Source organism: Topomyia yanbarensis, chromosome 3 (genome assembly GCF_030247195.1).
Source record: "Topomyia yanbarensis strain Yona2022 chromosome 3, ASM3024719v1, whole genome shotgun sequence".
Lineage (NCBI taxonomy): Eukaryota > Metazoa > Arthropoda > Insecta > Diptera > Culicidae > Topomyia > Topomyia yanbarensis.
Window position 1 is genome coordinate 326,380,023 of NC_080672.1, and position 18,206 is coordinate 326,398,228.

Genomic DNA, 18,206 nt, shown 5'->3' on the forward strand with positions numbered 1-18,206 from the left:
AGCTTGAAAATTTAAGATAAATATGGATTAATGCTTATTTTTAATTGCGAAGTAATGAAAAACAAATAACTTGTAACGTGACAGATCAAAAATTCAAAAAAGTTTTGTGGACCACACCAACAGCTTGCGTACAATATCTAACCTACATTTTTTCTTACTATTTTGAGCCTACTTTTTGAAACTGTGTTGTGAAAACCTTAAAGTTTTAATATTTTTTGAGAAAACACAGTTGATCTTATGTAACGTGACAGATGTGTTCTGCTATAAAGCAATTGCATCAAGTTTGATTTAATGACGTCAAAAATGGTGACCATCTCCGATTCTGATGAAACATTTTACGTTTCATATATATGCAGCGATGCCACATGTTTTTTTTAAATGTCTGTAGAAGAATAACTAAAATGTCTGTAAAAGTCTGTAGATGGTTGTGTAAATCCTAGTTACACTAAAATTTTACTTTAAAAATAGCTTGAAAGTAGAATTCTATTGTGAAGGAATCACTTGTATTCGAAAACAGTTCTTCTAGTGCAATTTTACTAAACACTATTACCCTATTTTAAAAGTCTGTAGATCTCTGGCTACGTCTGTACGAGACATCAAAAGTCTGTAAAATAGAGACATGTCTGTAAATCTGGCATCGCTGTCTATATGGGAGACTAAGTATTTTACATTATAAACCTTTTTTTTTTTCAAGGGTAACATTTAAAAAGGGCGTATGAAATCTTGAATGCACTACTTTCGAAATATATTGTTTGAAAATCGCCATTTGTGCAGCAAAACTATAGAGAGTTCTAGTGAATTACTTCTTCTTTGGAATATTTTTTGGTGAAATTTGACAAAAAAAAACAAAAAAATGTTAAAACTACAAAAAGGTTAAAAATACAAATACATTGTCAAAAAATCAAAAAATGTGAAAATATACAATTACAAAAGAGCAATGATTTTTTTTTTGTTAACGAAAGCCTAAAAACTGAAGAAACTGTAATTGCATTATTAGGAAGTTATTAGTAAGAAAGCATTTCTACTTCAAGTATGCTTCTAAATTTCATAGTATTTGCCAGCCATAAATATAATTTTCTTATACAATATTAATACTAAATATCATTTAGAAGAAAAATGCTCTTAAGAAAATTTTTCCGAAATATATTAATGTTTTTTCAACAAGAATATCTAGTAGTGAAAATACGCCCTTTCAATAAATTACTCACAAATACCAAACGCAAAAAAACATAATACGTTTAAAATTTAATTGCAAATAACAAAAAGTTTAAAATATAATTGGGTCGAGGGGAACCTATCAATAAAAGGTATTTCAATGGTATTTTCAATTCAAAATGCTCATAAAAAATTGTCCTTCAAAATGCAGATGATTTTAGATTTTTTTTCAACATAATATGTTACTTCGTGAAATTACGACCTTTTCATAAGTTATTCACGTTTGTTCATCAAAACCAATATGTTTTTCAAAATAAACATGAAATTTCCCATTAATACTCAGTTCCCATATCAAGAATGATTTGTGCACGACTGTCTCGATATCCTTGCTTCAATAAAAATACAGAACTGTAACGTGACAAATTCTGGTTGTAACGTGACAGATCATTGAGAATACTCCATAAAATCGAAAACAAAGTTTTTCCTCAGGAAAACTATATTTCGAACACTTCCTTGTTTTCCAAGCTTCAACCTAAAACTGTGTTCATGCAAATTTGGAGGCCAATGGAACAGACTTTTTCAATTTAGTCGGGCAACCTCCAAGCTCACTGCGAAAATTGTGTAACGTGACATCCGTATCAAAATGACAATAACGTGAAAACGGTTCATGATAGAAAATAACTCTCCATAAAAAAAAATTGCGGTTTAGTGACCTTAATAATGTGCAGTTGTGATAGAATCTGGTTTTATCGCTTTTGCTGCCTTATCTTATGAAATATGCGCAAAAAATGTAACGTGACAGACAGAAGCCTTGACTATGTAATGATGCTATCGGGAAAGTTGCTATAAGAATATCTGATAAGCTCGCTTAGCAGAATGTTATGTCGTACGCATAATTGCCGATATGAATCCAATATATAGCTGATAATCATTCATAAACATAAAACTAGTACCGAGGCATTTAACAAAGAATGTTAGGGACCATCCATAAATGACGTAGCATTTTTGAGTGATTTTTAACACCCCCCTCCCCCATCGTAGCATTTCGTCACAAACCTCTAAATACCCCCTGGTAATTACGTAGCTTGACGGTAACCCTGACCACCCCCCCCCCTTGCCAACGCAAAAAATTTTAAAAATTCTTTTCTATTCCCCTTTAAAAAAGCTACGTAGCATGACATGACCCCCTGTCGTCACACATCATCACAAAATACAAAACTCCCTCCTCCCCCATATAATGCTACGTTATTTATGGACGATCCCTTAGAGGCCTTTTGCTTGGATGTTATATCTGAATATCTATGGTATTAAAACCATTGCGGGTTGCATCTATAAACCTAAATTGCAGGTGCAACTGGAACAAACTTAATTGACTGTAATTATTATGTTAATTTACTAATTTTATTTCTTGTAGTGCCGAACAGAGCGATCCTTCGTAAACATAGTGGGGGCATATGTTTCACTGCACTGCAATGATTTATTACTCACGTACAATTGTTGTCCGCTTAAAAATGCTCTAGATTATGGGAAAAACGCAACAATTTTTTTTCAGTGTATATTTTTGTCGTGCAGAAGTATTCATTCCCTGTAACTCTTTCTCAGATAGATTTGCTGTATAAAGTACGATATTCGAACATTTTGTTGAAGTATATGCACGTAAAACTTCTAGGCCCTTTTGAAAACTTTTGTTAAAATGTTCTAATTGGGTCATTAAGCCATACGTTGTTTTTGATTTTTTCCGATGCAGCTGAAGTTGAACGTCGAACTTTTTTTCGCTTTATTGTACGCACTATAACAAATACAAAATATTTTTTTAAATTGAAGTATTACGACCACACCTTCCATTGAACTACCTTGATTCCTATCCTTTTGCTGGGATAACTGTCAAAAATTCTAACCCATGTGGCTAAATTCACTGTCAAGGAAGAGCGATTCAAACGAGTACGTGTTCACATTTTCGTAGAAAATTTGATTAAAAATCATTGTGAAGTTTTAAAAGTTGAACAGACAGGCCCGATGAGAGGGTGGGGGGTCAGCTAGGGCAATTGCTCTGGGGCCCGGATCCTATTTGGGGGCCCGCATTTTAACCTGAAAGTAAAATTAGATGGACAGACGATGGGCGAAAAATTCTGGTATTCATATAATAGCAATAAAAATAGTAATTGTATTTTTTGTATTCACTAACCTTATTAAATGGTTAAACGATGGAAACGGGAAAAAATTTAAAATTTTGACGTTTGTTAAAGCTAACGTGCTTATGAAAATTGTCTACTTTATGTACATGGTAAAAAGCGAGTTTTTATTGCTTGAATCGAGGGAATAAACCAGAAAAATATTAAAAAGCCAACCCAAAGTATTTTCGATAAAACCAATAGAGCATTGTTGTTGAGTGAATATTTGTTCCTGTCTATTCCGCACAGGCCCGTGCGCATGGAGAAACAAGTCAATAAAGAAACCAAGGACGAAACTTTGCGAGGGTGGCTGGAAAGAGATGTATCTCAAGTTGGGCGGCTTCTCTGAAGGATCGGTTAACGTTTCGACAAGCTTCGATGTTGGCAAAAGTAGTGAGTAGACAGCAGATGTAGGTCAGCGGGCAACGGCAGTTATGGAGGAATAACACGAAGTTGGAGAAAATCGGGATAACGTTGTCTAGAGAAATTTTACCACCCATGAGTATTCCGTTAGAGTGGCAGCGAAATGGATCGCGAAAATTAGCATCGGTATAGGGTGAAATACTGCCGCCAAGAAGTTCTCAGCACCAGCTAGCAGATAAATAGGAACGACTAGCACCAAGAAGGATAAGAAACCCGGCAAAGGTGGTTGTAAACAGATTCTTATGGTCGACACCCCCGGATCGGTTCATGTCTCAACAGGGTACGATATTTGCAGCAGACCTAAGCTGGTGAGATATATCGTGAAAGTTGGACAGCAAGTAAGGAAAAGTAGCTATGGATAAAAACATGACGAATAACACAAAACAAAATAAGCAAGAACACAATCCTTACTAAAGCAGTACTTAACGGTTGCCCCGGATGGATGAGAATTACGAGATACAAGAGGTTTAAGTTTAGTCGGTTGGCTTAACAACTACTACAAACCAATCCGAATCCACCACGAGCCAGCAGGCAACGCACAGTGGTCGGAAATGCCAAAAACGTCACTAGAGGCCAAACCATTGAATATATTCATAGGGTATCTTTGGAGGAATTGTTCGTATGAATATTTCCCACCATCTGATAAAAATTAAATTGTTGTTGTTGGTGTCTTCGACAAAGTTTTAGGAATGCTCATAACGAAGAAATTTGTTTAAAAACTTGAGCTTGTAGGACTTAATGTTATCGATTTATAAAGCGTTTTCTAAGGCAAACCCCTTAAATTTAATATAGCTTTTTTGACTTTTCGTGCAAACGATGTTCCAGACAAATGTTGAGGTATTAAAACCACATAATATTGTTGAAGACTGCATGCAAAAATTAAATTATTTTAAAGACTGCATGTTATAATATTGTTGAACACTGCATATAAAAATTTCACCAGAAATCGGCGGCGCGGCGCACACCTCTTGTAAAAATACTCATTCATTTTAGAGTTATTGAAGAATTTTAATTTTTTTACACCAAGTTCAACTGCGTATAAGAGAGAAAGGTGCAAACCAAGATGGACGAGCAGGCACTATTTTCAATGTCCGGACTACGCATAATAAAGGTAAGAAGGTTTTAAGCTCATTTTGTAATGTTTTTTTACTTGGGTATTTTTACTTACAGTCTTCAACAGTATTATGTGGTTTTAATGCCTCCACATTTTGTCCGGAGCACGGTGTGCACGAAAAGTCACAGTGGAGAAAGTTATATTAAAAAAACCAAATTTGAGGGTGTTGCCATTGAAAACGCTTTACAAATCGATAACATTAAATCCTACAAGTTCAACTAGTTCAACAAAATTCTTTATTATGAGCATTTCTAAAACTTTGTCGAACACACCAACTTTTTACCTCGTCAGCATAAAAAGTTAATTTTTTTAATTTGATCGTAGTAAGCCATGCCTAATTTCAATTTTTATCAGGTTGTGGGGAATATTCTGACGACCAATTCGTCCAAAGATACCTTGTGAATATATTCGATAGTTTGGCCTCTAGTTCACGTTTTTGGGGTTTCCGACCACTATGCAGCGGTGTCTTTTGATGACTCCTTCTCGATAACAAACATTTACCCAATTTGTTGAGCAGAGTTGTCTGGTTCACAAGACTAGGTCCAGGCCTTTGAAAAAATCTTCAAAGTTTGAGGGTTTCTGTACGTTTCTTTTAAAATAAACGTTAAAAAATCAAAACCCCCACCCATGAGAATTTTCTGCGCACGGGCCTGATTCCGCAGATATTGATTTTGTAGCCGTTTGTGTTTCGCTGCTTATAATTACAGTAGTAGGCGCTGCTTTTACACAAGGTTTTCCGTGGTGAAATGTTTTTTGCAGAATTTGCAATGTTTTTTCGCGCATTGGAATCTGGCCTGAGTGCGTGATCAGAGTTATCTGATTAAATGTCCCATTTTCGGTTGATCTGCATAAAATGGTTATGTTTGAAGGAATTGGTTAGTTTGCATAGAAAAAGAGTTAGAAACGCCTCGAAAAATGTTCCTCGAAGCTATGAAATCCACTTCTCCGTCTCTTATCATAAATTTTGTAATCAACATGGGAGCGGGCTGAGAGAAATCGTGTACGCGCACCTCTCTAGAGTCGTTGTCTATATATACAGGAATGCTGTAGTTAACGTTGCCGCATTCATTGGTGTGTTGTATGTTGTTCCGCGAAACGAATGACTGTGTTTGGTTAATATTGCTATGGTATTTGCAGCTTCTGCCAGATTCGTCACTATCTGCACTTTTGGCAATTGTTTTACTTTTCAAGTAGTTGGTCGTGTAGGACATTTCCGCAAATTAATACAAAAATAATTCGTCTGCAGTGGGCCTAGTTTCTGCGTGTGTCTATAGCGGAACGATTTTTAGCTTCAACTCAGGGCGAAATAAGAAGGTAGGCTGATCTTAATTAACAGTTAATTAAAATGGATAATCTTTGTATTTTTATATTTTTATCGCACGTTAAAATAATTTCACCTTAAAATCATCTGTTCGAGTAGTAAAAAAAATAACAAATATGCAAATGGAGCTAAGGGTGGTCAATGTTTACACCCTATAATTTCACCATGTTTGACATAGCGTACTGATTATGTTTCAAACTATTAATCTTGAAAAAAAATTTTTGCGAAAATATATCGTTTAATACGGTACCATGAAGTCAGTACCTCTTTATATATAAAGGCGATGACACAATCGAAGTACGAATACACGAGTTAGCTCCGCATCCCTCTGATAACGTTGTTAGCCATTGCGTACATTTTTAACAGACCGCAAGCATGTACCCGAACATTGAAAAACTCGTAACCATGGCCATTTTTGCTGATACGGATACCACGGAATAAGAAGCTGTCCAAATTCACCTGTCTGGCAACCTATCTGTAGATGTGACACTCAGACCCGATGAGAGGGGGAGGCAGCCAGGGCAATCGCCCTGGGGCCCGTGTCGTATTTGGGGGCCCGCGTTTTTACCCGGAAGATGGGCGAACACGTTCGGTATACACAGAAGAGCAATAAAAATAGCAATACTAATTTATTTTTAATCATTCGCTTTATTAAATTGTTATATGATAAAAGTATAAAAAATGCAAACTTTATTTGACAGTTGACATTTGTTAACCTTTACAGTACCAAGTTAAAATTTTTCTGAAAATTTTGCTCATATTTCGTCAATTTTTGACCAAATTGGATGGAACTGGCTTTAAAAGATCTGGAATTAAGTCCAGTTTCTATATACCGAGTAGTGTTCAAATCCGTGGACCGGTTCCGGAACTAATCCGAATTCCCTTGGGGTATATCCGGCATCCCAGTCGGGTGACGGACGAGTTTTGAAGAAACATCCCATAAATTTAAGTAATTGTATTTTGAAATGTGCTACATATGACTATTTCCCATTGATCCTTCACAATAGACATGAATTGGACCAATCTTGGCCACCGGAGAACTGTTCCGGGAGAACCTAAGAAAATGTATATATTTTCTATCATTCCAGCGATTTGGGTTCATAGCTTTATACGAAATGCGAAGTTCTTCCAATCATACGGTTCTACAGCTCCCTCAAGGCCATTCCGGGACCGGTTCCGTACGGATGGACATTTGACGCCATTTTGAAAACCAAGATGGCAGCTTCCGGTTACCACAAAATAGTGAAAACCACCATCAATATGGGTGTTATTTGAAAGAGAACGGCCAGCAAAAGCCGGAAATTGATAATTGACGCTATTTTGAAAAGCAAAATGGCGATTTCCGATTACCACAAAACAGTGAAAAACATCATCAATATGGGTGTCATTCGAAAGGGAGTGGTCAATAGAAGACAGAAATTGATTTTTGACACCATTTTCAAAACCAAGATGGTGGTTTCCGGTTATCACAGTGCAGTGCAAACCGCCACCAATAATGGCGTCATTGTAAAGCGCTAGCGATCAGCAAAAGCCGGATAATGATTTTTGACGCCAATTCGAAAACCAAAATGGCGGGTTCCTGTTCCAAAGAAAAAGTGAAAACCGTCATCAATATGGGTGTCATTCAAAAAGAGATGGTCACTTGAAAACCAAGATGGTAGCTTCCGGTTAGCACAAAACAGTGAAAACAACCATCAATATGGGTGTTATTTGAAGGAGGAAATTTATAATTGACGCAATTTTCAAAACTAGGATGGCGGTTTCCGGTTACCACAACAGTCAAAAGTATTGTCAATATGAGTGTCATTGAGACCCCCCCCCCCGGTCAATAGAAGACAGAAATTGATTTTTTCGCCATTTTCTAAGCAAAGATAGCGGCTTCCGGTTTCCACAAGGAAGTCAAAACCACCGTCAATAATGGTGTCATTGTAAAGCGGGTGGTCAGCAAAAGACGAAAATTGGTTGTTTACGCCATTTTGAAAACCAAGATGGTGGCTTCATGTTCCAAGGAAACAATGAAAACCATTGTCAGTATGGGTGGCATTTGAAACGGGGTGATCAGTAGAAGACGGGAATTGATGATTGACGCCATTTTGAAAACCAAGATGGCGGCTTCCGGTTTCCACAAAACAGTGAAGACTGTCATCAAGATGGAAGTCATTTGCGAGTGGATGGTCGGCATTTTGGAAAGCAAGATGGTGGTACCACAAAATAGTCAAAATCATTATCGGTATGGGTTTTATTTATAAATGAACGGTCACCCAAGTAGCAATTTTTATTTCAACAACTATTTCACACCAACAATAAGTATGTGCTGTTGTGACAGACAACTAAGTTTCTTCGTGACTCAAAAGGTACAGATTTAGACTAATTTTCAATATAGTTCAGCGAAACTTTTAAAACTTGCTCCCGTTTCGTAGTCATTACTATGCGAGAATAACCGAATTAAATCATATTGTTGTCAATATGTTTAACGCAGATCTCAATAAACTAATAGATTTACCGACTTTTATTCCACCAAATCTCCTCTTTGCTGCACTCTGTCGATGAAGTTGATCAGCTGCTTCTGACGATGGCGGGAAGGCGGGCGGTGTCTTCCGACCGGCTGGGAACACAACGGCCGCGTTCTCCTGCTTGTGTCGTTGGCTGCGCCGGCAGCGGTCCTTGGCTTTTAGCTAGGGAGGTGAGCTTGGCTCCTTTGTTGGAACCTCCCTAGCGACGATGGCGAATTATCGCCGGATCTATTCGCTCCCCGCGAGAGATCCCAGAAGTCACCGCAGTGTACTTCCCAGGGAGCACCTTTGGCCACCCTGCTTCGCTCTCCTTGATGTTTAGCTGTGAAGGAGAGCTAGGCTCGTTCGGCTGATCCTTCACAGCGAGAGCGGAAAGGCGTCTTCTGGGTCCTTAATACTTAGCCGGGGAAGCGAGTTGCTCCTTGGCGCTTAGCTTCTTTTTCCGGCGACCCGACACCAAAACACTTGAGTACCCGAACCACGGGTCGGCACTTTTCGAACGGGATTGTCACCGTCGCACACGCGCACTTCACCGCACTGGTTATTGTGGCTGGAAACTGTCCCGGAAAAACAAAAAAAACTCGGGGCGTCTGTTCGATGCCGTGGTCCGTCACTATCTAAAAACCTCGATGGCCGCCTTCTCCACGACACGAAAAAACAAACACCAACACCAAAAAACCGTACCGCCGCATAGCTATGTGTAGCATATCCAGCACACTTATTGCAGCAAGAGGAGAGCGGTTGCCTATCCAACCCCTTTGTTTCTTGTATACAAACTTAAAACAAAAATTAGTACACCTATCTGATTACACAAAACCGTTCGACGATTGTAAGGACGTGACCCCTATCGGCCTACCCCTGAGTCGATTCCTAGTCCCACCAGGAGTACTTGCTCTAAATTTGAAGCAAATCGGACAAGTCTAGCTACCGGACCAACGTCCCTAAAGTTTGTATGGGATTTTTCGACAATTTATATGAAGAAAACCCACTAGCTCGCATTTTCACCGCTAGGTGGCACAGTATGCATCGAATTATCACTGTAAGTGAAAATAAGAAATATAATTTAATTGTGTACAACTTTGTCGAAGACTGCTAGTCAATTCGGCTTTGTTAAAATAAGTTATTAAACTTTTAGCGAAGTGGTGTCTTAGTCAGTTTTGCATGGGGCCTAGCAGTGCGTGGTAGTGTATCGGTACTAGGTTCTAACAAACTAAACATTTTTGTAGAATAATGGTTAGATTTAGCTGAATAGTATGTTCGGAAGAATTGCAATACATAATACGAGTTATGTCTTGATTAGAAAATTTTAGTGCCACCTGTGACCGCATAGATGGCGCCAACACTAACTTTTCAACGGAGAGAGATAGAAATTAGGTGTCTTCTACAAATATCACCGGTTCTATTTACTATAGAATCCATTCGAAAAATGGTTTTTGAAGAAAATTGCTCAAGGAGCTTAACTTTTTGCGGCAGTGATGCCAACTATGCGATTTTTTTCAGTTAAATATTAAAAGTTTTTGTTTCTTATTACAAATATTTTAATTTTGAAGATTCTAATGCCATCGTGTTCTGTAGATATTTTTAAATAAAAAACACTTATAATCTCAATATAATTTGAGCGCATCCTGAGATGCACTGTTTTGAAGGGAAGAACTCGGATTTTCTCATATAAAAATCCATTTTTATTGGCCAAAATTGAGAAAATCAGTCATAAAAATTGACCCTGATCTGCTAAAAAGCAACCAAAAACGTAATTTTCATAATTTCTCGTCTACTTCACGATAAATTATGTGTGAACTTAGAATACTCAAGTTAGTTTTTTTTTATTGTTGTGCGCCTGCGATTTTATATGGGAAATAGCGTTTTTTTGCTTCAAAATATCGCTGATTTGCTATTTTGCTGAAAAAATCGGATAGTTGGCAGCACTGCCGCCAAGAACTAATATATTTTCTAAACTCCTTGAACAATTTTCTTCAAAACCCATCTTACGGTTTGGTTCTAGAGTAAATAGAACCGGAAATATGTTCAAAAGGAAATCAAGGGTTTTGACAATTTGCCAAAACGGGGTGGGGGGTGCTCCCATTGCCCGAGGGGTATTGAATAGACACAAAAATTTGGGTTTTTATATATTGGCCCTAGATGAGCAATTCTTCCAAATTTGATTCAAATCCGTGAAGGTCGATTACACGTGCCTTGATCACTGCGCGTGGAATGACCCTTACATAGAATACATGGGAATTGAGAGGGACCATCAAGCCACCTGATTGAAACGATTTGGGCAGGAAGAGTGGAGTAGCCAGATTCTTGTTGCTAACATTTCGTGAACATTGCGCAGGATTTTCTCCCCACCTATTGAGTCTACTTTTTATAACAATGGCTTACATTGTAATTGGCTTATATGGTCTTGTTATTAGAAGCAAAAGCTTCCGTAGTACATGTAAGCGAAGTCACTTTCCGACCACGCAATTCCTTTTTGGCCCTTCGTACAGTAGCATGCTGAGTTCGCTGTTTTGCAGTAACAGGAAACCGCAAACTTGGTTTTCAAAACTGCATAAACAATCAATTTCGTACTTCTTCTCACCAATCCCTTTCAAATAACACCTATATTGATGGTAGTTTTCACTGCTTTTTGGAAACCGGCAGCCGCCATCTTGGTTTTCAAAATGGCGTCAATCATCAATTTCCGTCTCCTGCTGACACACCCCTTTCAAATGATACCCATATTGATGACGGTTTTCACTGTTTCTTTGGATCATGAACCCGCCATTTTGGTTTTCGAATTGGCGTAAAAAACCAATTTCCGGCTTTTGCTGATCGCTAGCGCTTTACGGTTATTGGTGGTGGTTTGCACTGTACTGTGATAACCGGAAACCGCCATCTTGGTTTTGAAAATGGCGTCAAATTCAATTTCTGTCTTCTATTGACCACTCCCTTTCGAATGACACCCATATTGATGATGCTTTTCACTGTTTTGTGGTAACCGGAAATCGCCATTTTGCTTTTCAAAATGACGTCAATTATCAATTTCCGGCTTTTGCTGGCCGTTCTCTTTCAAATAACACCCATATTGATGGTGGTTTTCACTATTTTGTGGTAACCGAAAGCTGCCATCTTGGTTTTCAAAATGGCGTCAAATGTCCATCCGTACGGAACCGGTCCCGGAATGGCCTTGAGGGAGCTGTAGAACCGTATGATTGGAAGAACTTCGCATTTCGTATAAAGCTATGAACCCAAATCGCTGGAATGATAGAAAAATATATACATTTTCTTAGGTTCTCCCGGAACAGTTCTCCGGTGGCCAAGATTGGTCCAATTCATGTCTATTGTGAAGGATCAATGGGAAATAGTCATATGTAGCACATTTCAAAATACAATTACTTAAATTTATGGGATGTTTCTTCAAAACTCGTCCGTCACCCCACTGGGATGCCGGATATACCCCAAGGGAATTCGGATTAATTCCGGAACCGGTTCACGGATTTGAACACTACTCGGTATATAGAAACTGGGCTAAATTCCAGATCTTTTAAAGCCAGTTCCATCCAACTCGGTCAAAAATTGACGAAATGAGAGCAAAATTTAAACAAAATTTTCAGAAAAATTTTAGCTTGGTACTGTAAAGGTTAAAACAAACGTTCTTAAGGGAGTTGCCTACTTTGTGTACAAGTTAAAAACCGAGTTTTATTGTTTGAATCTACGGAATACACTATAAAATATTAAGAAGCCAATTCAAAGTATTTTCGAAGAAAGCAATAGAGCGTTAAACAAAAATACGAGCGCACGGACAAACGCATCCGTCCTCTTCTACGTTCGCTTCTTTGTTGGTGGTGCCGGTTGTTGGCTTGGAGACACTGGGCGTGATTGTTTTTGAGTGAATATTTGTTACGGTCAGATCCGTAGATATTGGTTTTGTAGCCGCTTGTGGTTTGGCATAATATAACGGTGTGCTGTTTACAGTTATAGTAGGTGAGCTGCTCTTAGTTGCTTTTGCACAAAGTTTTCCTGGTGCAGTGTCTTTTTATATAACTCGCGCATAGGATCCGACCATGGTTGCCTTACCAGTATTGTCTGATGAATCATCCCATTTTCGGTTGATCCGCATAAAATGGTTACGTATGAAAAAGTTGGATTTTACGGGAGCATTCTCACCACAAGAACAACATTAGGGACACCCGGGAAAATGCGAAGTTACATCTCTTATGGAAACCACTTCTCCGTAGCTTGACATAAATTTGTTAATCACGATGTCCGGGGCGTGTGGAGATAATTCGTGTAAGCACATCTCTTTAGAGTCCTTGCCTATATATACGGGGATGATGTTGTTAACGTGGTAGTTTTCGTTGGTGTACTGCACGTTGTTCCGCGAAACAAACGACTGTGCCCATTGATGTTTGATATGGTGCATTTGCAGGTTAACTTTTCCCGGACTGAGCACAATCTGCACATTTAGTAATTGTTTCACTTTCCGAGTAGCTGGTCTCATAGGACATTTCCAAAAATCAACAGCAACTCAATTCGTCTGCAGTTGTTTTTGCCGTGTATCTATAGCAGAACGGTTTTTAGTTTCTACTCTGGGCGAGATGAGAAGGTAGACTGACCTTAATTACCCGGTGATTAAAATGGATAATTTTTGTATTTTTATAGCACGTTCAAGGAATTTTTCTTCTAAAAGTGCATTGTGTTGAGATAGAACGGTGATTTTGGGCCTCGCCCAAGTGACCACGAAGCGTTATTTAATGGCTTTAGATATGTTCTATATTTGTATACAAAACATATGCTTTACGGCGTCATAGTTCTATAGAGATCATTAAAACACACTTATTGTGCCATAATAGAGCTAGGTCAGAAGGACCGTAATGGCTGTCAGCAATGTTAATGTAGAGCCATTTAAAAATAACTTTTCCTTCTTTATCGATACAGCAAAAGAAAAAATAACTAAATAACACACTACCCTTCCGCTCTTCTTTCGTTTGACGTGCCGACTGTTTAAATTGACGATTTAGTGCCTATAAAAATGGGGTTCTATCCATAGTCGAAAAGCTCATCTCAATGTGGTATACGTTTGATCACTGATCTGTGAGAAGATTTGCTTGTATATTCGGTTTATTCTAAACTCTACCTAGAAGAGAATCGTGCAGAATTTGCATTTTTATTTTACGTTTATTGCATCATCATTTATTACAGGAAGGCATACGAGTTTAGGTAGGGTTCGTCGCGGTGCGGATGTGGGCGGTAAATGGATAGTCCGCACCGCAACCGCAAAAAAATAATAAAACCGCACCGCTTACCGCAACCGCATTGCATTTACCGCACCGCATCGCGCGGTAATGCGGTAAAAATCATGTATTTTAAAAATTGTGCTCAAAAACAAATATTCATTTGTTTTGTATATCCATATATAATAAAATGTTATTCTTATTTACACGAAAATTAACTTTGACGGACTCCTAAGAATGTAACATTTATGAAAATATTCAACTTTGCAAGTTTTATTAAGGGGGTAAGGGTTTTGGCGTAAACAACACTTTCTCGATTTTTTTAAACTGCATAAAGCGAATTGATCAAAACTTTTGTACATTATAGTGTATCATTTCCATAACATGCTATAATTTTTCATTACAAAAATATCGATAAACGACTCGGTGACGAAGCTTTCTGTAGAACGTCTCTGGAAAAACATGATTTGCGATGTTACCTGCCATTCAAAAACTACTTAACCGATTTCTTTCAAACTTTGTATGCAGATTCTATGTAAATGATACCCAACTCCTACGTTAAGATTTCGAGATAAATTTACAATCAACGCAAAAACTGTCCAAACTATGCAAAATTTGGCATTTGGGCTAACTTTTACACTTTTCACAATATGAAGGGAGGCCTTGAGGGAGACTTTGAGAAACACAAAAAAATCGCACTGCTCTACACTAACTTCGAAAGCTTTACTTTCAAAAAGTTAAAAAATACTCTTAACTGAAAAAAATTATTTGTTAATTTGGTAGAAAATATTCCCAATTGGACGAACAATAGATGCACGCGAAAAAAAATTCCTTCAAATTCGTTTGGTTTGATGATGATAATTACATTCTTTGGATTGTTTTTAAGTCTTAGTATTAGTAGTTCTTCAAGTTCTCCAAATTAATCAAAATTCACAGTTGAGAAAATGTCATCGAAAATGATTCATAATTCGATTGCCAAGAGGAATCGGGAGAAATGATGCATTTTGTAATTGGATTTGACATTACAATTTAATTGTTTTTCAATGATTGGATTTTGTGTTTTATGTATTTGAAAAGCTTCGTTTGTAAATTTTTTCTTTGAAGTATAAAATAAATAGTTTTCAAAATATGTCGTAAAATAATGGTGCCAAATTATATTGGACACAGCCTTTAGATTTTATTTCTTAGTAACAGTATGTTTTATGTCAAGTCTATGGAAATTAGAGCAAGTAAATGTTTATCATGTTTCTGTATTATAGGGTAATAAGTAAAACTCGAACGATCTGACAGAGGGATTTTCCTAATAATGACATTGCTAAGCATTCGTTCAGAAAATAAATCTAGTTGCGTTCTTATCAAATGGTAAAAGTCATAGTTTTAATTCACTTTGTAATGCAGACTGCAGACTTTATCAATTATTTTTTGAAGCGCGGTTGCGGTAATACCGCGCGGTAAAAGCCATTTCCCGCACCGCATCCGCGGGAAAAAGTGTCTCACCGCACCGCAGTTTTTGCGGTGCGGGTGCGGTAAATACCGCGCGGTTGCGGTAATTACCGCAACCGCGACGAACCCTAAGTTTAGGTGATTATTGGAACGTATAGGTATATTTGTTATTGTTCGGTGTCTTAAAGCACTATAATAAGATTATATATTTGGACTATTTGGACTTAGAGTTTTCTATAAAAGCTTCATAGCATTTATCTACAACAGCTTTTTAGTATGATGTGTATGTCGATATAGTGCTAGATGGAATCCCATTCCTATAGGTACTAAATCGGCAATTTAAACAGTCGGCATGTGAAACAAAAGAAGAGAGGAAGGATGGGTACGTTATCAAAAGGTATTTTTTTCTTTTGCTGTGTCGATAAAGAAGGGAAGTTTTTTTTAAAAAAACAGCTCTATGTTAACATTGCTCACAGCCATTAAGGTGCTTCTGAACTAGCTCTATTATGGCACATTCTTTCGTCTTTTCCGACACTAAGTGTGCTTTAATGATCTCCATAGAACTATGAAGCCGTAAAGAATATGTTTTGTATGCGAATTTAGAACATACATATCTAAAGCCATTAAATAATGCTTCGTGGTCTCTTGGGTATATTCTTTACCCCTAACCTTACCACTTCCCCAATCCTTCCCGTCAGGAAAATCATGAAAGGACGATGCATGACAAGACACAAATCTCCGATCAATATGAGGAACGTGCCATATAAGCTAGAGGCTACTTATTTCTGATTCCTGAGTACCCGCAAATTGAAAAACTCGTAGCTAATAGAAATATGAAGCTGTCGAAATTCACCTGTCTGGCACGCTATCTGTGGATGTGGCAATATGATTCAACCGGAGACTAGTAGAAACCACGGACTCACGAGTTTCTCATGGCTGAAGAGGTACTAACTCATACTGAACTAGAGGGCTTAGGTTTAAAAGGGCCCGGCAGTAATACAAGCCTTGCGGCCCGACGCGGCTCTCAAAGGCCCTGGTGGCACTATGAGTGAGCCAGAGACTAATACAGACGATAGACTTACAAGTTTTCCATGGCTTAAGTGGTACTATTTCATCTCCAACACACTCCGACACTGGTACTTATTTTTAGAAAAGAAATTTCTCCAAGTAGACCTAAAACTTTATTGTGTTCAACAGGTCATGTAGTTGAACTTCTATTGCACTATCTTCGATACAGATGGAAATCATGTATTTGTTCGTTGTCGTGTCTACGGTTATTTTTAGCAACGAACTGTGTTGTGATTTCGCCATTAGACTATATGAGTACGTCAGTGATCACATTTTACCTGTCATATTATTATCAACAGATGCACAACATTGCTTAAGGTTGGACGGGCAGGAAAGCCTTTTAAATCGATCACTGCTGTGTTAATATTCCACAGTCACAAATTTTTGTTTCTGGAATTCGTTCATTTATATAAAAGCGCTATAATAAGACACCGATCAACAGACACATCAACAGTTCAAGATTTAAACAACTAGATTTAGAAGGGTCCATCAGTAACACCAGCCTTTGGGGCCCGACGCGGCCTTCGTTGTCGATATATACTGTCCATTCCCGCGACGGAATGTAGTTTCAAGGCTTTACTTTGCTTTTCTACTTCCTCTTGATTTGGTGCCGTTTTACCAAATTGAAAAAGAATGTTGTACCACGAAATAAAACTGAATCTATCATAAATTGAAACGTTTCATTGACCGGTGAAATATTTCGAAAACTACGATGAATTAAAAATTGTTATCCATTCTGAAGCTGTTGACAACGTCAGCATCGTTTTGATACACGTTGTGGCAGTTCGTTAGGATATGATGAGTTCGTATCTTCAATTCCAATCGGTTCATCGGCTATGCTCAATATAGAAAATATGAACTCCTAGCCTAACGCGAATAATTGATTCACGGCTGATCATCGATCCGTCGCACATTTAACATTAACCCAAAAATCAATGTCAATTGCTATTCTGCTTGCCTACAGTGACTAATTTTTTTATTCTGTCCTAATTCCAGGTTTGGAGCAAAACGACGATCATTTCCGCGTACGCCAAAAAACCTACTCGTAAAGTAGGAACAAAAGGTATGCATAATCATTTTATTATTTTTTATACGGAAAAGCTATAATTCCATTCATTCGTTGGCCAACCTCCCATCACCCCTTTACAACAGCAGCTCTAAAAAAATAATAATACTACATGAACGACATGAAAGGAATCTAGTTTCGAACTTTTTTTTATTTACGCAAGACGGTTTATGATCACAACCCGTCACGTAGAACTTTACCAGTTCAGGTAGTACCACACGTTGCATGTCATTATTTGTTTTCGGAAATGCTAACAAAGCCCACTGCGTAACTGTGGTTTGAAGTTCGAACAATAACGAACATCTGTCTTACATCAATGAGCATAACGGACGAGTAATTATTTTTACAACCGAAACAATTGCTACTGCCCTTATAACCGCACACAGGAAGGCCACTACAGTGCTGCATACGAAATTGCCTTAGTCATCGTAAAAATTCACACCTAGAAAGCCACAGAACTGGCTGAAAGAAACGGCCAACATAAACGATCCTCGTGTGTCCGCATCCACGGCTATTCGAATCGAATGCATTCACGTATTTACCTTCCTACAGAATCATGCCAACCGGAGAAAGCGCTAACTTGAAACACGGTACACGTCCCCCCGGGGGCTATTAAAACATAATTACAATGATTTATTCGCAGCACTAGCAACGGCGGCGGGCGGATGGTGGTGGCGGAACGCGCACACGCAAAGCAGCCGCGACTTGCTGAGGAA

General features: G+C 38.1%; 1 protein-coding gene across 1 annotated transcript in view; it reads left to right on the top strand.

Annotated features, from left to right (window-relative positions):
- LOC131686735 (neurotactin) overlaps positions 1-18,206 on the top strand; it is a 143,222-nt gene that overhangs the window by 69,872 nt on the left and 55,144 nt on the right. The window contains exon 3 of the mRNA XM_058970672.1: positions 17,421-17,487. The gene's annotated coding sequence lies outside the window, so the exon portion shown is untranslated. The remainder of the gene's footprint in view (positions 1-17,420; positions 17,488-18,206) is intronic.